Source organism: Rhinolophus ferrumequinum, chromosome X (assembly GCF_004115265.2).
Source record: "Rhinolophus ferrumequinum isolate MPI-CBG mRhiFer1 chromosome X, mRhiFer1_v1.p, whole genome shotgun sequence".
Classification (NCBI taxonomy): Eukaryota; Metazoa; Chordata; class Mammalia; order Chiroptera; family Rhinolophidae; genus Rhinolophus; species Rhinolophus ferrumequinum.
Window position 1 is genome coordinate 32,709,101 of NC_046284.1, and position 21,018 is coordinate 32,730,118.

The window sequence follows — 21,018 nt, forward strand, 5'->3', positions numbered from 1 at the left end:
GAGGCACAAGATTCAACATATCCAGAGGCCAAATCCAGACCAAACCAGAGTACTACTGGATTTGACCTACAAGTCACACACCCAAAGGGAATTCTCTGTAGGCACTAGAGGCCAAACCACATTTAAGGGGTCAACCCTCACGCAGCAGAATGCCCTCTGGTGGGAAGAGCCAAGTCTCACAACGAGTCAGCCTAGGAGTTAATCCCACCTACTCACAAGCAAAAAGCAATTAAAGATCTTCTTGAACAGGACAATATACACAACACAAGAGTAACCTTTGGAGCACACGCAGAGGAGAAGAACGAAGGAGGGCAAGTCAAATATAAAGGACACATACTACATAAGATAACCAAGCAAGAACTAAGAATTCTATGGGATCTACCTAATACATCAAAGCAAACACAGAGAGTCAGCCAGAATGGGGAAACAAAGATACACGTAACAAATAAAAGAACAGAAGAAACCTCCACAACTGGAACCAAATGAAGCAGACATAACCAACCTTTCAGAGACAGAGTTCAGAACACTGGTGATAAGAATGTTTAAGGAGCTTCCAGAAGACATAAAGAATGATGTGGAAATCATAACGAACAACCAGTTAGAACTAAAGAACACAATTACCGATATTAAGAACTCACTTGAAGGAATTACAAGCAGGTTAGATGAAGCAGAGGATCGAATCAGCGACTTAGAAGACAAGGTAGCAGAGATCACCCAAACAGAACAAAAGAAAGATAAAAGAATAAAAAACAATGAGGATAGCTTAAGAGACCTCTGGGATAACATCAAGCGCAACAACATGCGCATCATAGGAATACCAGAAGGTGAAGAGAGGAAGCAAGGGATTGAGAATATATTTGAAGTAATAATGTCCGAAAACTTCCCCAACCTGATGAAGGAAACCAACACACAAGCCTAGGAAGTGCAGAGAGTTCCAACCAGGGTAAACCCAAACAGGTCCACATCAAGACACATTATAGTTAAAATGGCAAAGCTTAAAGATAAAGAGAGAATCCTAAAAGCAGAAAGAGAAAGACAGAGGGTTACATACAAGGGAACTCCCATAAGACTATGAAATGATTTTTCTACAGAAACATTGAAGGCCAGGAGGGAGTGGCAGGAGATACTCAAAGTGATGGAAAACAAAGGCCTACAACCTAGATTGCTTTATCCAGCAAGGCTATCATTTAAAGTTGATGGAGAGATAAAGAGATTTCCAGAAAAAAATAAGCTAAAGGAATTTATTACCACCAAGCCAGCATTGCAAGAAATACTAAAAGGACTTCTGTAAATAGAAGAAAGATCAAAACAAGCTAACTACAAATTTAAAAATGGCAATAACTATGTACCTATCAATAATCACTTTAAATGTAAATGGATTAAATGCTCCAATCAAGAGACATAGGGTAGCTGACTGCATAAGAAAGCAAGACCCTTGTACATGCTGCATACAAGAGACTCACCTCAGAACAAAAGACACACACAGGCTGAAAGTGAAGGGTTGGAGTAAGATATTTCATGCAAATGGAAACGAGAAAAAAGCTGGAGTTGCAATACTTTTATCTGACAAAATAGACTTTAAAATGACAAACATATTAAAAGATAAAGATGGGCACTATATACTAATAAAGGGATCGATCTGACAAGAGGACATAACCCTAGTAAACATCTATGCACCCAACATAGGAGCACCTAAATATATAAAACAGGTACTGACTGACATAAAGACAGAGATCAACAGTAACACTATCATAGTAGGGGACTGCAACACACCTCTGACAACAAGGGACAGGTCTTCCAGACAGAAAATCAATATGGAAACAACAGCCTTAAATGACACATTGGACCACTTGCATTTAATCGATATTTTCAGAGTATTTAACCCCAATGCTGCAAAATACACGTTTTTCTCAAGCGCACATGGAACATTTTCCAAAAAAGACCATATGTTAGGCCACAAAACAAGTCTTGATAAATTTAAGAAAATTGAAATCATACCAATTGTCTTCTCTCATCACAATGCTATGAAATTAGAAATGAACTACAGAAAAAAAACTGGAAGACACACCAATTCATGGAGGCTGAATAACTTATTACTAAATAATGAATGGGTCAAGCAAGAGATCAAGGAAGAAATCAAAAGATATCTCGAGACAAACGAAAATGAAAACACGACGACCCAAAATCTATGGGATGCCGCGAAAGCAGTCCTAAGAGGGAAATTCACAGCTTTGCAGGCCTACCTAAAGAAACAAGAAACATCACTAATCAACAGTTTATCTTCACACTTAAGGGATCTGGGAAAAGAACAGCAAAATAAGCCCAAAGGGAGCACAAGGAAGGAGATAATAAAGATCAGAGCAGAAATAAATGAAATAGAAACCAGAAAAACAATACAAAAGATCAATGAATCCAAGAGTTGGTTCTTAGAGAAGATAAGCAGAATCGACAAACCTTTAGCCAGACTCATTGAAAAAAAGAGAGAGAGGACCCAAATTAATAAAATCAGAAATGAAAGAGGAGAAGTGACAACGGACACCGCAGAAATACAAAAAGCTTTAAGAAGTTACTATGAGCAACTATATGCCAACAAATTTGACAATCTAGAAGAAATGGACAATTTTCTAGAGGCGTACAACCTTCCAAGGCTAACTCAAGAAGAAACAGAAAACCTGAATAGACTGATTACCACCACGGAAATTGAATCAATAATCAACAATCTCCCAACAAACAAAAGCCCTGGACCAGATGGCTTTACAGGTGAATTTTACAAAACGTTCAAAAAAGAACTATCACCTATTCTCCTCAAGCTCTTCCAAAAAATCCAGAAGGAAGGAAGACTCCCAAACACTTTTTAGGAAGCCACTATCACCCTGATCCAAAAATCAGGCAAAGACACCACAAAAAAAAGAAAACTACAGGCCGATATCTCTAATGAACATAGATGCAAAAATCCTCAACAAAATATTAGCGAACAGAATTCAGCAGTACATTAAAAAGACCATTCACCATGATCAAGTGGGATTCATCCCTGGTATGCAAGGGTGGTTCAATATCCGCAAATCAATTAATGCGATACACCACATTAACAAAATGGAAAATAAAAATCACATGATCATATCAATAGATGCAGAAAAAGCATTTGATAAAAACCAACAGCCATTTATGATAAAAACCCTTAAGAAAGTGGGAATAGAGGGATCATATCTGAACACAATAAAGGCCATATATGACAAACCCACAGCTAACATCATACTCAATGGGGAAAAGCTAAAACCATTCCCCCTAAGATCAGGAACAAGGCAAGTTTGCCCACTATCTCCGCTTCTATTTAACATAGTGCTGGAAGTTCTAGCCACAGCAATCAGACAAGAAAAAGAAATAAAAGGCATCCAAATTGGTAAGGAGGAAGTAAAATTATCATTATATGCAGATGATATGATACTATATAGAGAGAACCCTAAAGACTCCACCAAGAAGCTGTTGGAGCTGATAGATGAATTTAGTAAAGTAGCAGGATACAAAATTAGTATTCAGAAATCAGTTGCATTTGTATATACCAATAATAAAATATCAGAAGGAGAAATTAAAAAAACAATCCCATTTACAATTGCTCCAAAGACTATACAATACCTGGGAATAAATTTAACCAAAGACGTAAAAGATCTGTACTCAGAAACTTATCAGACACTGAAGAAAGTAATGAAGGAAGATATAAATAGATGGAAACACATATCATGTTCATGGATAGGAAGAATTAATATAGTTAAAATGTCCATACTGCCTAAGGCAATATACATATTCAACGCAATTCCTATCAAACTACCAACGACGTTTTTCACAAAAATAGAACATGTAATCCTAAAATTTATATGGGACAAGAAAAGACCCCGTATAGCCTCAGCAATCTTGAGAAATAAGAACAAAGTGGGAGGTATAACAATACCTGACTTCAAATTATACTACAAGGCTACAGTAATCAAAACAGCATGGTACTGGCATAAAAACAGACACATAGATCAATGGAACAGAATAGAGAGTCCAGAAATAAATCCATGCCTACATGGCCATTTAATCTACGACAATGGAAGCAATAATGTACGATTGGGTAAAGACAGTCTATTCAATAAATGGTGCTGGGAAACCTGGACAGACACATGCAAAAAAATGAAGCTGGACCACCTACTTACACCATATACAAAAATAAATTCAAAATGGCTTAAAGACTTAAATGTAAGATCTGAAACCATAAAATACCTAGAAGAAAATATAGGAAGAAACTTCACAGACATTACCCGGAGTAAGATTTTTACTGATATATCCCTTGCACAAGGGAAGTAAGAGAAAAAATAAACATGTGGGATTACATCAAACTAAAAAGTCTTTTCACAGCAAAGGAAACCATCAATAAAACAAAAAGGGATCCTACTGAATGAGAAAAGATATTTGCCAATGATATATCTGATAAGGGATTGATATCACAAATTTATAAAAAAACTCACTCAACTCAACTCCAAAAAAACAAACAACCCAATTAAAAAATGGGCAGAGGACTTGAAGAGACATTTTTCTAAAAAGGACATACAGATGACAAACAGACATATGAAGAAATGCTCAACCTCACTAACCATCAGAGAAATGCAAATAAAAACCACAATGAGATACCACCTCACCCCAGTCAAAATGGCTATCATCAATAAATCAACAAACAACAAGTGCTGGTGCGGATGTGGAGAAAAGGGAACGCTTGTGCACTGTTGGTGGGATTGCAGATTGGTGCAGCCACTATGGAAAACAATATAGAGGTATCTCAAAAATCTGAAAATGGAACTATCCTATGATCCAGCAATTCCACTCCTAGGTATCTATCCAGAGAAATCCAAAACTCCAATTCAAAATCTTTATGCACTCCTATGTTTTTTGCAGCACTATACACAATAGCCAAGACATGGAAACAACTGAAATGCCCATCGGTAGATGACTGGATTAAGAAACTGTGGTACATTTACACAAAGGAATATTATGCAGCCATAAAGAAGAAAGAAATCTTACCATTTGCAACAACATGGATGGACCTAGAGAACATTATGTTAAGTGAATAAGTCAGACAGAGAAAGACAAATACCATATGATCTCACTTATATGCAGAATCTAAAGAAAAGAGTAAGTGAATGAACTAATCATAATCAGTTTTGGAGACATAGAGGAAAAACTGAGGGTTGCTAGATGGGCGTGGGGGTGGGGATTTGGGGGAAGGTGAGGGGATTAGAAAACAATTAGTAACCACAAGATGGTCACGGGGTCTTGAAATTTAATTTGGGGAACGTAATCAATAATGTTTTGGAGATTTTGTGGGGTGTCCAGTGGACACGTGTCCCATTTGGGAGACCACCTCGGGGATGATGTGGATGCCTGATCACTGCGCTGTGCACCTGAAGCTGAATGATAATGAATGCCAACTATTATTTTATATATATATGTATGTATGTATGTATGTATATACTTACAAGGAGCGGAGTACAGCATTAGAAATAGAGACAGTGGAAATGTAATGGCTCTATGCAATGTCAGGGCGATGGTGGATGGGGGAGAGGGCTTCACACAGTGTGAGGGATATAAATGATAAACGTCTAAGTATTACTTTGTCTTGTGCACCTGAAAGTAATAAAAAAATAAAAATAAATAAATAAAATTATGTTGTTTAATCTCCATGTATTTGTGGTTTGTTCTGCTTTCTTTTTGCAGTTGATATCCAATTGCAAAGTCTTGTGATCAGAGAATATGCTTGGTTTGATTTCAATCTTCTTAAATTTGCTGAGGCTAGTTTTATACCCCAATATTGGTCTATCCTAGAGAATGTCCCATGTACACTAGAAAAAAATGTATAGTTGATGTTTTAGGATGAAATGCTTTATAAATGTCAATTATGTCCATTTCATGTAATGTGTCATTTAGGGCTGCTATTTCCTTATTTATTTTCTGTTGGATGATGTATCCATAGCTGTCAATGATGTTTTTAGGTCCCCTAGTATAATTGTGTTTGGGTCAATTTCTCCCTTTAGTAGCTGCTTTGTATATTTCAGAGCTCCCTGAGAGAGGGAATAAATATTGATGACTATTATGTCTTCTTGTTGTCCAGTTCCCCTTATCATTATGAAATGCCCATCTTTGTCTCTTGTTATTGTTTCATACTGAAGTCTGTTGCATGTAATATCAGTATGGTTACACCACATTTATTTCTCTGAATACTCTGAATACTATTTATTCAGAGTATAAATACTGAATAGTATTTCTCTGAATATTATTTGATTGGAGTGTCAATTTCCACCCTTTCACTTTGAGTCTATGTAGCTTGTAGCTTGAGTTCTTGTAGCTGAGATGTGTCTCTTGGAGACAGCATATGGTTGGGTTTAGGTTTTTGATCCAGTCTGCTACTCTGTTCCTTTTTATTGGTGAGTTCAGTCCATTTACATTTAGGGTAATTATTGATAAATGAGGAATTCTTATCAGTCTATCTTTTCTTTTCTGGTAGAATAGTGTCTCCATTTTTTTTTTTTTTTCTTTTTTCCTGTTCTTTATTTCAATGTGGTGGTATTCTATGATTTATCCCTCTGTTTCTTCTTCTTTTTTTTTTTATTTATTGGGGTGACAATTGTTAGTAAAATTACATAGATTTCAGGTGTGCAATTCTGTATCACATCATCTATAAATTACATTGTGTGTTCACCACCCAGAGTCAGTTCTCCTTCTATCACCATATATTTGATCCCCCTTACCCTCATTTCCCACCCCCCAACCCCGTTACCCTCTGGTAACCACTAAATTACGTTCCCCAGATTAATTTTCAAACCCCGTGGCCATCTTGTGGTTACTAATTGTTTTCTAATCCCTCAACTTCCCCCTTAACCCCACCCCCCCGCCCTAATAGCAACCCTCAGTTTTTCCTCTTTGTCTCCAAAACTGTTTCTGATTAGTTCACTCACTTATTCGTTTCTTTATATTCCACATATAAGTGAGATCATATGGTACTTATCTTTCTCTGTCTGACTTATTTCACTTAACATAATGTTCTCTAGGTCCATCCATGTTGTTGCAAATGGTAAGATTTCTTTCTTCTTTATGGCTGCATAATACTCCATTGTATAAATGTACCACAGTTTCTTAATCCAGTCATCTACCAATGGGCATTTCGATTGTTTCCATGTCTTAGCTATTGTGTATAGTGCTGCAATAAACATAGGAGTGCATAAAGATTTTTGAATTGGAGTTTTGGATTTCTCCGGATAGATACCTAGGAGTGGAATTACTGGATCATAGGGTAGTTCCATTTTCAGATTTTTGAGATACCTCCATACTGTTTTCCATAGTGGCTGCACCAATCTGCAATCCCACCAATAGTGCACAAGCGTTCCCTTTTCTCCACATCCACACCAGCACTTGTTGTTTGTTCATTTATTGATGATAGCCATTTTGACGGGGGGGAGGTGGTATCTCATTGTGGTTTTTATTTGCATTTTTCTGATGGTTAGTGAGGTTGAGCATTTCTTCATATGACTGTTTGTCATTTGTATGTCCTTTTTAGAAAAATGTCTCTTCAAGTCCTCTGCCCATTTTTTAATTGGGTCGTTTGTTTTTTTGGAGTTGAGTTGAGTGAGTTTTTCATAGATTTGTGATATTAATCCCTTATCAGATATATCATTGGCAAATATCTTTTCCCATTCAGTAGGATCCCTTTTTGTTTTATTGATGGTTTCCTTTGCTGTGAAAAAACTTTTTAGTTTGATATGATCCCACATGTTTATTTTTTCTCTTACTTCCCTCGTGCGAGGGGATATATTAGTAAAACTCTTACTCCGGGTAATGTCTGTGAAGTTTCTTCCTATATTTTCTTCTAGGTATTTTATGGTTTCAGATCTTACATTTAAGTCTTTAAGCCATTTTGAATTTATTTTTGTATATGGTGTAAGTAGGTGGTCCAGCTTCATTTTTTTGCATGTGTCTGTCCAGGTTTCCCAGCACCATTTATTGAATAGACTGTCTTTACCCAATCGTACATTATTGCTTCCATTGTCGTAGATTAAATGGCCATGTAGGCATGGATTTATTTCTGGACTCTCTATTCTGTTCCATTGATCTATGTGTCTGTTTTTATGCCAGTACCATGCTGTTTTGATTACTGTAGCCTTGTAGTATAATTTGAAGTCAGGTATTGTTATACCTCCCACTTTGTTCTTATTTCTCAAGATTGCTTAGGCGATACGGGGTCTTTTCTGGTCCCAGATAAATTTTAGGATTATATGTTCTATTTCTGTGAAAAACGTCGTTGGTAGTTTGATAGGAATTGCGTTGAATATGTATATTGCCTTAGGCAGTATGGACATTTTAACTATATTAATTCTTCCTATCCATGAACATGATATGTGTTTCCATCTATTTATATCTTCCTTCATTACTTTCTTCAGTGTCTTATAATTTTCAGTACAGATCTTTTACTTCTTTGGTTAAATTTATTCCCAGGTATTTTATAGTCTTTGAAGCGATTGTAAATGGGATTGTTTTTTTAATTTCTCCTTCTGATGTTTTATTATTGGTATATACAAATGCAACTGATTTCTGAATACTAATTTTGTATCCTGCTACTTTACTAAATTTATCTATCAGCTCTAATACCTTCTTGGGGGAGTCTTTAGGGTTCTCTCTATATAGTATCATATCATCTGCATATAATGATAATTTTACTTCCTCCTTACCAATTTGGATGCCTTTTATTTCTTTTTCTTGTCTGATTGCTGTGGCTAGAACTTCCAGCACTATGTTAAATAGAAGCGGAGATAGTGGGCAAACTTGCCTTGTTCCTGATCTTAGGGGGAATGGTTTTAGCTTTTCCCCATTGAGTATGATGTTAGCTGTGGGTTTGTCATATATGGCCTTTATTGTGTTCAGATATGATCCCTCTATTCCCACTTTCTTAAGGGTTTTTATCATAAATGGCTGTTGGTTTTTATCAAATGCTTTTTCTGCATCTATTGATATGATCATGTGATTTTTATTTTCCATTTTGTTAATGTGGTGTATCGCATTAATTGATTTGCGGATATTGAACCACCCTTGCATACCAGGGATGAATCCCACTTGATCATGGTGAATGGTCTTTTTAATGTACTGCTGAATTCTGTTCGCTAATATTTTGTTGAGGATTTTTGCATCTATGTTCATTAGAGATATCGGCCTGTAGTTTTCTTTTTTTTGTGGTGTCTTTGCCTGATTTTTGGATCAGGGTGATAGTGGCTTCCTAAAAAGTGTTTGGGAGTCTTCCTTCCTTCTGGATTTTTTGGAAGAGCTTGAGGAGAATAGGTGATAGTTCTTTTTTGAACGTTTTGTAAAATTCACCTGTAAAGCCATCTGGTCCAGGGCTTTTGTTTGTTGGGAGATTGTTGATTATTGATTCAATTTCCGTGGTGGTAATCAGTCTATTCAGGTTTTCTGTTTCTTCTTGAGTTAGCCTTGGAAGGTTGTACGCCTCTAGAAAATTGTCCATTTCTTCTAGATTGTCAAATTTGTTGGCATATAGTTGCTCATAGTAACTTCTTAAAGCTTTTTGTATTTCTGCGGTGTCCGTTGTCACTTCTCCTCTTTCATTTCTGATTTTATTAATTTGGGTCCTCTCTCTCTTTTTTTCAATGAGTCTGGCTAAAGGTTTGTCGATTCTGCTTATCTTCTCTAAGAACCAACTCTTGGATTCATTGATCTTTTGTATTGTTTTTCTGGTTTCTATTTCATTTATTTCTGCTCTGATCTTTATTATCTCCTTCCTTGTGCTCCCTTTGGGCTTATTTTGGTGTTCTTTTTCCAAATCCCTTAAGTGTGAAGATAAACTGTTGATTAGTGATGTTTCTTGTTTCTTTAGGTAGGCCTGCAAAGCTGTGAATTTCCCTCTTAGGACTGCTTTCGCGGCATCCCATAGATTTTGGGTCGTCGTGTTTTCATTTTCGTTTGTCTCGAGATATCTTTTGATTTCTTCCTTGATCTCTTGCTTGACCCATTCATTATTTAGTAATAGGTTATTCAGCCTCCATGAATTGGTGTGTCTTCCAGTTTTTTTCCTGTAGGTCATTTCTAATTTCATAGCATTGTGATCAGAGAAGACAATTGGTATGATTTCAATTTTCTTAAATTTATCAAGACTTGTTTTGTGGCCTAAAATATGGTCTATCTTGGAAAATGTTCCATGTGCGCTTGAGAAAAACGTGTATTTTGCAGCATTGGGGTGAAATACTCTGAAAATATCGATTAAATCCAAGTGGTCCAATGTATCATTTAAGGCTGTTGTTTCCATATTGATTTTCTGTCTGGAAGACCTGTCCCTTGTTGTCAGAGGTGTGTTGCAGTCCCCTACTATGATAGTGTTACTGTTGATCTCTGTCTTTATGTCAGTCAGTACCTGTTTTATATATTTAGGTGCTCCTATGTTGGGTGCATAGATGTTTACTAGGGTTATGTCCTCTTGTCGGAATGATCCCTTTATTATTATATAGTGCCCATCTTTATCTTTTAGTATGTTCTTCATTTTCAAGTCTATTTTGTCAGATAAAAGTATTGCAACTCCAGCTTTTTTCTCGTTTCCATTTGCATGAAATATCTTACTCCAACCCTTCACTTTCAGCCTGTGTGTGTCTTTTGTTCTGAGGTGAGTCTCTTGTATACAGCATATACAAGGGTCTTGCTTTCTTATCCAGTCAGCCACCCTATGTCTCTTGATCGGAGCGTTTAATCCATTTACATTTAAAGTGATTATTGGTAGGTACATAGTTATTGCCATTTTTAAATTTGTAGCTAGGTTGTCTTGATCTTTCGTCTATTTACAGAAGTCCTTTTAGTATTTCTTGCAATGCTGGCTTGGTGGTAATAAATTCCTTTAGCTTATTTTTTTTCTGGAAAGCTCTTTATCTCTCCATCAAATTTAAATGATAGCCTTGCTGGATAAAGCAATCTAGGTTGTAGGCCTTTGTTTTCCATCACTTTAAGTATCTCCTGCCACTCCCTCCTGGCCTTCAATGTTTCTGTAGAAAAATCATTTGATAGTCTTATGGGAGTTCTCTTGTATGTAACCCTCCGTCTTTCTCTTGCTGCTTTTAGGATTCTCTCTTTGTCTTTAAGCTTTGCCATTTTAACTATAATGTGTCTTGGTTTGGACCTGTTCGGGTTTACCTGGTTGGAACTCTCTGCACTTCCTGGACTTGTATGTTGGTTTCCTTCATCAGGTTGGGGAAGTTTTCGGACATTATTACTTCAAATATGTTCTCAATCCCTTGCTTCCTCTCTTCACCTTCTGGTATTCCTATGATGCGCATGTTGTTGCGCTTGATGTTATCCCAGAGGTCTCTTAAGCCATCCTCATTGTTTTTTATTCTTTTATCTTTCTTTTGTTCTGTTTGGGTGATCTCTGCTACCTTGTCATCTAAGTCGCTGATTTGATCCTCTGCTTCATCTAACCTGCTGGTAATTCCTTCAAGTGAGTTCTTAATTTCAGTAATTGTGTTCTTTAGTTCTAACTGGTTGTTCGTTATGATTTCTACATCCTTCTTTATGTCTTCTCTAAGCTCCTTAAACATTCTTATCACCAGTGTTCTGAAGTCTGTCTCTGAAAGGTTGGTAATGTCTGCTTCATTTGGTTCCAGTTGTGGAGGTTTCTTCTGTTCTTTTATTTGGGACGTATATCTTTGTTTCCCCATTCTGGCTGACTCTCTGTGTTTGTTTTGATGCATTAGGTAGATCCCCTAGAGTTCTTAGTTCTTGCTAGGTTATCTTATGTAGTATGTGTCCTTTATATTTGACTTGCACTACGTCGTTCTCCTCTGCGTGTGCTCCAAAGGTGATTCTTGTGTTGTGTATATTGTCGTGTTCAAGAAGATCTTTAATTGCTTTTTGCTTGTGAGTAGGTGGGGTTAACTCCTGGGCTGACTCGTTGTGAGACTTGGCTCTGCCCCCCACAGGGCGTTCTGCTGCGTGAGGGTTGACCACTTAAATGTGGTTTGGCCTCTATGGGCTTTAGTGCCTGCAGAGATTTCCCTCTGGGTGTGTGACTTGTAGGTCAAACCCGGTAGTACTCTGGTTTGGTCTGGAGTTGGCCTCTTGATATGTTGAATCTTGTGCCTCTTAAGCTGGGCCCTCCTGGTCTCTGTGCTCTCCGTTCCGCCCTGGGATCCCGTGCGTGCCCGGAGCTGCGGGTGCCACCACGGTTTTCCCCGCTGCCGCCGCCGGCCACGCGTTTTCACTCTGCTCTCTTCCTTCCTTCCCCTGCTCGCCCAATTAGCACATCTTCAAGTAATCCTTCTATGAGTCTCTTAGCTGTTCTCCTGGTCTCTGTGCTCTCCGTTCCGCCCTTGGATTCCGTGCGTGCCTGGAACTGCGGGTGCCACCTCGGTTTTCGCCCTGCTTGCTGATACTCTGCAGCAGGCTGGGATTTCCCCGCTGCCGCCGCCGCTGCTTCTGGCCGTGCGTTTTCACTCCGCTCCCTTCCTTCCTTCTCCTGCTCGCCCAATTAGCACACCTTCGAGTAATCCTTAACCTCAAGTAATCCACTAGTCTCTTAGCTGTTCTGATTCACAGGAGCCACAGAGATGGAGGGATGCTGCGTCTGGAGTTAACTCCTTCCGTGTTCATCAACGAACACCAGTGGAATCACTGGCTCAGAGCTCTAGAACTGGGGCAGCTGCTGGAAATGCGGCAGGGACAAATGGTGGGGAACTGAGTTGTCTGGCTTGGGATGGGAGCTGGAGAGGAGTCTCTCTTCTTTTTTTTATGTTACATATTTCTGTTCTGAATTTTCTTTTCCATGATTACCATTAAGTTTATGTAAAAGAAAGTTCATTTTTAGAGTATTCCATTTTCTTCAGCATGCTTCCTTTCTCCATTTCCTTTTGCTGGTTCAGACCTTTACTCTCTCCCTCTTTATGTTTTTGTTGTCACAAATTATCCTTATTTATGCTGTGAGTTGATTTCTGCACGGCAATAGCAAGTTGTCTTTTTTCTCCTTTTTTTAAGTGTTTTTTTTCCCTTCTTTACCCTGTACGTTATGTTTAAGTGTGTTTTTTTTTTTCCTTCTTTACCCTGTACGTTATGTTTAAGTTTATAGTGTCCTAATTGGGGTAAAGGTTGCCACTGCCTGCTTCTATCTGTTTGTAACAATAGTCATGGTTTTGTATTCTTTTGCTGTTTTGTTTTAGGTTGAATAGCCTCCTTTAGTATTTCTTGTAGTACAGATCGTGTGTTAGAAAATTCCCTTAGCTCTGTATGTCTGGAAATGTCTTTATTCCTCCCTCATATTAAAGGATATCTTTGCTAGGTATATTATTCTTGGCTCATAATTGCCCTCTTTCAATAGTTTGAATATTTTATAACATTCCCTTCTGGCTTTTAGAGTTTCTGCTGAAAAATCTGATGATAACCTAATGGGCTTTCTTTGTAGGTTACTGTCTTCTTTTCCCTAGCTGCCTTGAGGATTCTTTCTTTGTCATTAATTTTTGACAGCTTCAATACAATATGCCTTGGAGAAGACCTGTTCAGTTTGAGGTAATTAGGTGTTCTATTTGCTTCTTGGATTCAAGGATCCAGTTCTTTCCACAAGTCTGGGAATTTGTCATCAACTATTTAATTGAATATACTCTCTGTTCCCTTCTCCCTTTCTTCTCCTGGTATGCCCATATTCTTATATTCCTCTTTCTGATGGAGTCAGAAAGTTCTTGTAGAGTTCTTTCATTTCTTTAAACTCTCAAGACTCTCTCTTCTTCCATCTGTGCCATTTCCAGATTTCTATCTTCTATGTCACTGATTCTTTCCTCCATCTGGTCAGCTGTATTACTTAAGCTTGCTGTTTCATTCTTCATTTCTTTTATTGAGTTCTTAATCTCCAGAAATGCTGTTTGTTTCTTTTTTAAAATTTCAATCTCTTTGGTAAAATGTTCATTTTGTTCTTTGATTGTGTTTCTGAGTTCATTAAACTGCCTGTCTGACTTTCTTGCATCTCGTTGAGTTCTTTCCATGTCTTTAAGTTCACTTTCTGGAGATTTTTCAATTTTTTTCTGAACTGCCTTGTTACATTGGTTATTCATGACAATTAATGAATCATTATTATACTTCCTAAGCATCAGTAGGATTGGGTTCTGCAGCAGGTTGATAGGAAGTGGTCTTTCTTTTGATTTCCAGTAGGTATTGGTAGAATATTTTATTTTCTCCCTGACAGCAGCCTTTTATTGTCTCTCATGCTGTAGTGTTATATTTTCTCTTGCACTGTTCCAGCTTCTCAAATGATCGGGGCATTCCCTGAAAGTTGTTCTTCTCCTCTGTGAGCATGTTGTCTGGGTCTCAAAGCATCACCACCATGAGTGGATGTGGAGATCTTCTGAATTCAAATCTCTTCCTGCAAGTAGATTCAGAGCCTTTGTTTCTGTGGCTCTGTTTACCCTTGCAGGGATCCACCCTGATAGGTGGGTTGCAAGAGGTGGCTCTGAGCAATTGAGGCCACTACCAGTACAGTTATCTTGCACCCAAGTTTCCTTCCTCTTTGCCGGAACTATCTGGGCTGCGAGTCTGCAGCTGCGGGGCTTCAGCCCTCAGAATTGTAAATATTCTGTTCTTTTGATCTGATGCTGCTACCTTTCAGCTTCTAGCACTGGGACAGTGGGGGTGGGGTGCGCTCTGGGAGAGTGGGGAGGGGTTGGCCAGTCTCTGTGCCTATGTCTTCTGTCTTTTGCTTGCCAGTGTGGGCTTAAACCACCATTCTCCCCCTTCTTCCCTCAGTCTTTGCTCTGAGGTATCTGCCATGAGCTTCAGATTAAGCCGTGTTATATGCTGATCCCTCAGGCAGGACTGTGGGCTGTAAGGGGAGTGCTAGCCTTTCGAATACTTTCCTCTCCCATGACTGAGGTAGCTCCAGAATACAGGGAGCTCATAGTTCCAGTCTGCATCCTGCAGCCCGTGGGGCCACAACTCTGCACTTCCCCTTCCCTCCTCCCCCACTCACCCAGTTTGCCCACATTTAGATGTTTTCAATTGCATATCTTTTGGGCCTACCTGTCTGATGCTCAGGGTGTCCTTTGTGCAATTATAGCTATTCAATGTGTTTTAAATTCCAGGGGAGATTTCAAGAGACTTACCTCACCCTGTCATTTCTGTGACATCAACTGATTTTCCCTTTTTCAAGGAATACAATGTGCTGCTCTGTGTGTATATTTTGTGTGTATGTTTTTGGTAACTTTTGTTTTTTTATATATTTTGTAAAATTTTTCAATTGCACCTAGCATAGAATATTATATTTGTTTCAGGTGTGCAACATAGTGATTAGACATTTATATAACTTACAAGGTGATCACCACAATACATCTAGTACCCATCTGACACCATACATAGTTATTACAATATTATTAACTATCTTCCTTATGCTATACTTTACACCCCCATGGCTATTTTGTAACTACCAATTTGTACTTCTTAATCCCTTCCCCTTTTTCACCCATCCCCCCAATACCCTCTGATCTGGCAACCCTCTAAATGTTCTCTATATCTATGAGTTTTTTCTGTTGTGTTTGTTCATTTATCTTGTTCTTTAGATTCCACATATAAGTGAAATCATATGGCACTTGTGTTTCTATGTCAGACTTACTCCACTCATCACAAAACCCTCTAAGCCCATCCATGTTGTTGTACAGGTAAAGATTTCATTCGTTTTTATGGGTGAGCAATATTCCATTGTATATATGTACCACCTCTTCTTTATGCATTCATCAACTGATGGATGCCCATATTGCCTCCATATCTTGGCTATTGTAATAATGTAGTGATAAACTTATGGATGCACATGTCCTTTCAAAATAGTGTTTTGGGTTTCTTCAAATAAATACTCAGATGTGGGATGATTCGGTCATTCTTTGTCTCTTGCTATAGCCTTTGTTTTAAAGTATATTTTTTTCTGGTACAAGTATTGCTACCCCAGCGTTTTTTTCTTTTGTTTCCATTTTCATGAGATACGTTTTTCCATACCTTTACTTACAGTCTGTGTGTGTCTGTCTATCTGAAGTGAGCAGCGTACATGAAAGTGTTGTTTTTTAATTCACTCAGCCACCCTATGTCTTTTGCTTGGATCATTTAATCCATTTAAATTTAAAGTAATTGTTGACAGATATGTAGTTATTGCCATTTTATTATTCATATTTTTTATCTTTCTTTTTCTTCTTCTTAAAGAAGTCCCTCAAACATTCCCTGTAATACTGATTTGATAGCGATGAACACTTTTATATATCCCTTGTCTGGGAAGCCCTTTATCTGTTCTTCAATCTAAATGATGGCTTTGCTGTGTAGAATAATCTTGGTTGCAGGTCCTAGCTTTTCATCACTGTGAATATTTCATGCCAATTTCTTCTCGCCTGTAAAGTTTCTGTTGAAAAATCAGCTGACAGTCTTATGGGTTTCCCTTGTAGGTAACTAACCACTGTTCTCTTGCTGCTTTTAGGATTCTCTTTATCTTTAACCTTTGGCATTTTAATTATGATGTGTCTTGATGTGGGTCTCTTTTGGTTCAACTTGTTTGGAACTCTTTGTGCTTTCTGAGCATGTGTGTCAATTTCCTTCACCAGGTAGGGGAAGTTTTCAGTCATTATTTCTTCAAATAAGTTTTGTGTGTGTGTTCAAATTCAAAGGAAGTTTTATTTTTTTATTAGTTTCAGGTGTATAAAACAAGGTAATAGTTAGACATTTCTACGCCTCACAAAGTGATAATCCCTCCCCCAATATACTACCACTCTGACATCGTATATAGCTGTTACAATTCCATTGACTCTATTCCCTATGCTGTACTCCACATCCTGTGACTATACATATATATTTAATTATAGTTGACATACATTGTTATTCAGCTTCATCTTCAGATGTACAGTGCAGTGGTCTGGCATCTAAACCATCCATGAAGTGGTCTTCCTAATAAGACAAGTGCCCATCTGACACACTACAAAATCTTTACAACATTATTGGTAATATTCCCAAAACTGACTTTCATATCCCCATGGCAATACTGTGGCTACTAATTTGTACTTTCTAGTCCCTTTACTTTCTAATCTCCCATACTCACCCGCCTTCTATCTAGCAACCATCACTTTTTTCTCTATATCTCTGAGACTTCTTTTTAGTTTGCTCATTTATTCTGTTCTTTTTTTTTCATGTGTAAGTAAAGCCACTTTTATTTCTTTTTTTTATTTCATTTTTAAAAATTTCTTATTAGTTTCCAGTGCACAAAACAATGCAATAGTTAGACATTTATCATTTATATCCCTCACACTGTGCCAACACCCCTCCCCCCATCCACTATCCCTCTGGCATCGCACACAGCCATTACATTTCCACTGTCTCTATTCCTAATGCTGTACTCCGCTTCTTGTAACTATATAAATATATATATAAACTTGTAGTTGACATTCATTATTGTTCAGCTTCAGCTTCAGGTGTACAATTCAGGTATGTACATCTTCCCTGAGGTGGTCTCCCTAAAGAGACAAGTGTCCATCGGATACCCTACAAATCTTTAAAATATTATTGATTGCATTCCCCAAATTAACTTTCGTGATCCCGTGGCAATCTTGTGGTTACTGACTGTGCTTTCTAATCCCCTCACCATCCCCCTTATCCCCATCCCCCCTCCCATCTAGTAACCCTCAGTTTTTCCTCTATGTCTCTGAAACTGTTTCTGATTCATTCCCTTATTCTTTTCTCTAGATTCCACATATAAGTTTAGATCATATGCTATTTGTCTTTCTCCATCTGACTTATTTCACTTAGCATAATATCCTCTAGATCCATCCACATCATTGCAAATAAGATTTAATTCTTCTTTATGGCTGAATAATACTCCATTGTATAAATGTACCACAGTTTCTTAATCCAGTTGTCTACCAAGGGGCATTTCAATTGTTTCCATGTATTGGCTATTGTGAATAGCACTTCAGTAAACATAGGGGTGCATATGAGATCTGACAATTAAGTTCATGAACTTGTTGCAATTATGTTGCTAGCCTTTTTTGCTATCAGAGGGATTATTCAGTATGAATTTGTACCAACTGGACAAACAGTTAACCAAGTTTACTATTTGAAAGTGCTGAAAAGGCTGCATGAAAAAGTTACTTGAAAACAATCTGAACTTTTCACTAACAATTCATGGCTCTTGCATCGCGACTATGCACCAGTTCACATGGCACTGTCTGTGAGGGAGTTTTTAGCCAGTAAACAAATAACTGTATTGTAGTATCCTCCCTACTCACCTGATTTGACTTCCAATGACTTCTTTCTTTATCCAAAGATAAAGAAAATATTGAAAGGAAGACATTCTGATGACATTCAGGACATCAAGAGTAACATGACAACATCTCTGATGGCCATTCCAGAAAGAGTTCCAAAATTGCATTGAAGGGTAGACACTGTAGTTGGTGCATAGCTTCACAAGGGGTGTGCTTTGAAGATGACTGTAGTGATATTCAGCAATGAGGTATGTAGCACTTTTTCTAGGATGAGTTCACAATCTTAATTATCAGAACTTGTAAACATTTACTTGCTCCTATGGTGAATGAATAGAGGTTTATTAGGGTTTTGTCTTCTTGTTGGATTGATCCCTTTTTAATTCTTATCTAGTGCCCTTCTTTGCTTTTATTATAGTCTTTATTTTAAAGTGTATGTGTGTCCCTGGTGTGGATTGTGTGTGACCTATTAATGTAATTGAGCCTTGGTTGCTGTTTTCTCACCAATGGCAGGGATTGACCCTCAGACTGATTGGTTGTGAGGACTGGCCATGACTACAGTGGTGGAGGTGTCGTGGCAGTGGCTGATTCTATGAAGTAGGATACATTTTAGCTGGTCTCTGGTGCCAGCCCAGTCTGCCCTTTGAGTGTGTCATCTGCAGAGGCAGTTGGGTGCTGCCAACCCTAGTGCCACCTGGGAGGGGCTCTGCCACAGGCCATGTTCAGTGGCAGACTGTGTCCCACCCAGGAAAGCCCTGCATGAACCACAAAGCAATACACAGATTCCTTCCACCTTTGCTGGGCTTAGAGGTGCCTGGGAGTGACTAAGCTGAGAACAGAGCCTGGCTGCTGCTAGTGCCAGGCTTGTGGCTGCTTAGAAAGTGGTACAGGACACACTGAGCCCAGATGCTGCTTGGCTGAGGTTTGTGAACCTTTGAGAGATTTTAGGAAAGTCTGCAGTATGAACCACACAGGCCATGTGTTTTGAAAAGCCGTTGGAAGCCACTTGGGTAGGAAATTCTGTAATATGAACAACATAGGCCAAGTGTATGGAAAAGCCACTGGAAGCCAAATGTTCGGTGGGGAGGGGTCTCAGGGGATAACCAGAGCAGGACAAAAATCTGCTGTTAGCCAGGTTGTTCTAACTCAGATATAGTGACTGCTTGCGTCTGCACCCTGGGAGCAGGGTGGGCTCAACAAAGAAACAATGACTTCTGCCAGCACTTCTGTCTGGGAGAAAGCTGCTCCTCCACCCCTTGTCCTGTGGCCAGACAATTCAGTTCCTCCTCATATGTCCTTGGTGACTTTCGAGCTGCTCCACCGGCTCTGGACCTTAGAGCGAGTGAGTTCATCAGTGAGTAAGTCCATGCATAAGCTCTTTAAGAGAAATGCCTGGGACTCCAGCTTCCCTGTCTCACTCAGCCACAATCTCTTATGGTTTTCATAGCCAGAAATTGTGGGGACTTCTCTCCCTGGCACTGTAAACATGGGCTTGGGAGTCTGCTGAGGGCTTAGGAACACTTACTCCTCTGGGGGACCTCTGCAGCCAAGATATCCCTCCTAATTCTTCACTGCCACAAGCAGGTAAGCTCATTCTGCATCTCTCCCTCTTCTACTCGTCACAATGTGGGTACTTCTGTATATCCTTAGTTGTAGGACTTCTGTTCATCTAGACTTAGGGTGATTCTTAATGACAATTGTTCTGTAGTTAGTTGTATGTTTGATGTGGTCATGAGAGGTGGCAAGCACAGCATTTACCTACTGTGCCATCTTGCCCAGAAATCCCTCAATACTCAATCTTCCATAACTGACAGACTTGACAGAAGATCAATAGCAAAATATAAGACTTGAACAACACTATAAACCAAGTAGACCTTACAAACATCTACAAAATAGTCAACCCCAAAGAAGCATACTACGTATGCTTCTCAAGTGCACATAAAAGATTCTCCAGGATAGACCGTATGTTAGGCCACAAAACAAGTCTTAATAAATTTATGAAGATTGAAATCATACAAGTATGTCCTGTGACCACAATGCAATATAATTTGAAATCAATAACAGAAGGAAACACTACCAAAAACAACATTGGGTTGGGCGGCCAGATGGCTCAGTTGTTAAGAGCCTGAGCTCCCAACAACAGGGTTGCCAGTTTGATTCCCACATGGGCCAGTGAACTGCACCCTCCACAACTAGATTGAAGACAACGATCTGTCACTGAGCTACCAGAACCCTGGCCGGATGGCTCAGGTAGAGTGTGAGCTCTTAACATCTAGGTTGCCAGTTCAATTCCCACATGGGATGGTGTGCTGCACCCCTGAAACTAAGATTGAAAACAGCGACTGGACTTGGAACTGAGCTGTGTCCCCCACAACTGGATTGAAAGACAATGACTTGGAGCTGATGGGCCCTGGAGAAACACACTGTTCCCCAATATTCCCCAATTTAAAAAATAAATAAATAAGGAAAAAAAAAGATTCAACTGACAAAACCAAAAAAAAAAAAAAAATTGGGTCAAAGGACAAAGATCACAAGAGAAATTAGAAAATAAGTTGAATTCCTGGATGACGTCATAAAAATGGCGGCATAAGGTGAGCCTCTTGAAATCTCCTCTGGAATTTACAACAAATTGAATAACTATAACTCCACAAAGGGCTCCCTGCACAGCAGACAGGCAAGATTAAGAGGCACACTACTGAAATAAACTAAAGGTGGGCAAATTGTGCTAGCTGGAGAGGAG